Source organism: Lutra lutra, chromosome 16 (assembly GCF_902655055.1).
Source record: "Lutra lutra chromosome 16, mLutLut1.2, whole genome shotgun sequence".
NCBI lineage: Eukaryota > Metazoa > Chordata > Mammalia > Carnivora > Mustelidae > Lutra > Lutra lutra.
This window is the reverse complement of record NC_062293.1, coordinates 41,212,315-41,215,531: the sequence shown is the minus strand read 5'-3', so window position 1 is coordinate 41,215,531 and position 3,217 is coordinate 41,212,315. Positions and strand designations below refer to the sequence as shown.

General features: G+C 53.0%; 1 non-coding gene across 1 annotated transcript; it reads left to right on the top strand.

The window, feature by feature from the left end:
• Positions 1-528: 528 nt before the first annotated feature.
• On the top strand, positions 529-600 carry TRNAT-CGU (transfer RNA threonine (anticodon CGU)). Its single transcript has one exon. It is a non-coding gene; the product is annotated as a tRNA-Thr (tRNA).
• The last annotated feature ends 2,617 nt before the right edge of the window (positions 601-3,217 follow it).

Genomic DNA, 3,217 nt, shown 5'->3' with positions numbered 1-3,217 from the left:
TCCCTTCCGCTCCCTTGCAAGTTTCTCCACCGCAGGTCCCGTCCTTGCCTGCACCGCCTTTCTTGCCCCGCCTCGGCTCCTGGGGGCGCTCGGCGCTGCCCGCGTAACCTGCAGACCGCACGGAAAAGACCCGGCCAAGGTCACACGGCGGCACGCGGTCGCCCGGCCCTGGCTCGCTGGCGGCCGCGGTCCCCGCCTCCGCGCGCGTCGTACCAGGCGCGGGTAGTGGTTTTTCTCCCATTGGGCTGCCTAGCGAATCCCCGGCGGGCCTCTGCCCCGGCTCACCCGGGGACGCGGGAGGAGGGCGGGGCCGGGCCGGCGAGCCGCGAGTTCGGGTCCCGCCTCGGGCAGGAAGCGGCCGCCTGGCCTCCGCCCTGAGCCGGCCCGGAGCGGGTCCAGCGTCCCGCAGAGCCAGGTCTCGGCGGGCGGGTCTAGAGGGGCGGGCGGGGCCGGAGGCGGGGCGCCGCCCTTCCCGCGCCTGCGCCGCCTACCCTCCACTGAGAGCTTCCACCGCTCGCTCGGCTGTCAGGCGCGGTGGCCAAGTGGTAAGGCGTCGGTCTCGTAAACCGAAGATCGCGGGTTCGAACCCCGTCCGTGCCTGGGGCATGAGGTTGGGGTTTGGCGGTGGGGTCTCTGATGTCCCCACGTGCGCCGTCCCTTAACTGCGTGGCGTTTTTTACTTTTCGGCTTCTGTGGGAGTCCTCGGTCTCTCCCCTCCCCCAGGCTGCGCAGTCACCGGTGCAGGCCGGGCCAGAGCCCCGGGGCTCACCAGACTGCTGATGGACCTGCGAGGTCCCTGCCACGCTGCGCTTCCCTGGCAGGACCGGCACCTCGTACCCGTCCCTCCCCTCGTCCCCACCCCGCTCCCCTGCAGCAACCCCACTCACCCTTCCGTGCAACGCTGCCTCTTCTGGGATCCCTGTGATACCAATGGGGACACCGAGGCCCCAGGGCAAGGGCCCAAGCTAAGCACTGCTGTCGCCGGCGGGGGAGGGGCGGTCCTGTGTCGCCGGGTTTGCGTGTGTTAAGGGTGGGAGAACCTTCCAGAAAGGACGTTGGAATTTCTGGAGCGGCGTTTTCTGGTTTCTGTGTGTTGCTTGTAAGGTGAGTTATCCACCTGTGCTCGCTGCTTGTGTTCTGGTTTAGAAAGCCAACGCATCGCTCAGCTAATGGGCGCTTAGTCCTTTCCCAGGCCCTGTGAACTGACAGTTTGAGTCTGGTGCCTACCTGTGTGATCCTTTAGATCTGGCCCCTAGCCGGTTATGACACTCCCAGGTCATCGCTAGGATAAACAACCCCATGTAATATGACATGATGTCGAGAGCCTCTCATTCCTGAATTGCTCTAGTCGTTCCGTCCCCTTCTTCAATTGTGATCCTCAGCACTGAAAATATTACTCCAGACATAGTTTCATGAGTGGAACTTTGCCTCCCTCATTCTGCATCCCATACTTCTATTAATGTGACCCCAAATCACATTACCTTCAGGGGCCCCACTGAGGAGCTTCCGGTGGATTGAATGTCAACAGAGTCTCTGAGGTGGTGTCTAGAGTTACCAGAAGACAGGATGTGGGGCTCAGGGAGCAAGGAAATATATTGATCTTTTCCCTAAGATGCCAATAAATGGAAGAAATGGCTTTTGAAGAGAATGCTGAGCTAGGGACTCAGTGTTATCATGGAATCGTTAGTAAATACAAACTGAGACAGACTGCAGATATTCAGAAATAGGAAGAAGAAAGGTCCCAAACTATTGGATAGTGCCTTGAGTCTTATCCCTTAAATTGGATTCCTGATGAAAAGAAACTCCAAGGTTAGATATTGGGTTTCCTATAGTAGCTGGAGCGGAGAATTTCACCCTGCAAGGGCAGGCGATGAACAAGGGCAAAATTAATACAAGGTCAAGGTACATAGGTCAACCTACAGATATGGGAAGAAACATGAGTCCCCAAAGATAAAGGGCCAAAGACAAGGGTCAAATACAGATTCCACATTAAGGGAAGATGGAAGTGAAGAAGGGGCAGATCCACGTACCAAGATGAGCATGGGAACAGAGGTCTCGTGGTTACCTTTGAAGGCCCACAGATATCTACACTCATCTCAGCGGGCTGCGGGTAGGTCATTGGCTTACAGAGTGAAGGCACAGGCAGAAAGAGATACCTATGTTGAGTTTATGGCATGACCTCCAGTAAATCACTGGCATACCCTGGACTTCAATTTTCTTAGCTGCAAACTTGGAAAGTTGAAAGCGTTGTTTCCTAACTACTTTGTGGCCTGAAATTTGGTTTCTGCCTCAGAGTCCAGATCTTGGAGAGAAGCAACGGGACCTGGAGCTGTCCCACCCATTTTTCTCGTGGCTGCCGAGGTGGTGGAAAATAGGAGTCTCTTTCACAGTGGGGCCTGGTGATCTTGACCTCATGAGGAGATTTATCTGACTCTGGGTCAGAGTTACAGTCAGTCTCCACCATGGGCAAGATGAGAGCTGCAAAGGTGCCCATTCCTGATACCCTGTAGTCTGTCTGTCCCCTTCTTCTTTAATTGTGATAAGCTACTCCAGAGATAGTTTCATTGACTGCCAGTTTCCCCTTGCTCAGACCTCCTCCTATATGCTCCCCCCAGGTTCTAGAACAGAACACAGGACCTCTGGCTCTCTACTTTGAGAGCCACGTAGGCAGACGGCCATTTGTGGGCAGCTAAAACCTGCAGGATATTTTTTAAAAATATACACTACTTTAGGTCAGGGCTCTTCCTTCCCGAACATGAATATTATTTAACTTAAAAGCAGAATTTGGCAAGCAGAATTTGTTTTGCCTCCTACTGTCAGTTTGAATCCAATATTCCAGCCTAGAAAGAGATATTTTTAAATCTTTTATTGTACAATAAAACAGATTCAAAAGCCACACACATAGGTCAATGTCTTAATGAATTATGTAAGAAGAATACCACTCAGGTCAGAGAACTTTGCCAGGTACCTCAGAAACCTCTTTTATGTGCCCCTCCCAATCACAGCCCCCCACAGCCTGAAGTCACCATACTCCATCCTTGTATAGTAATCACTTCCTTGCATTTTTACATATCACCTTGTTATGCTTCTTTATACCCTATAGTTTGAATTTGTTCATCTTTCAAATTGATTATCTCTTAAGCTCTTTTTTTCTTTTCAATCATTGGGATTATCTTCCTTCCCTTTCATTTCCTTGCAATGTATCAGTGAAGGAAGC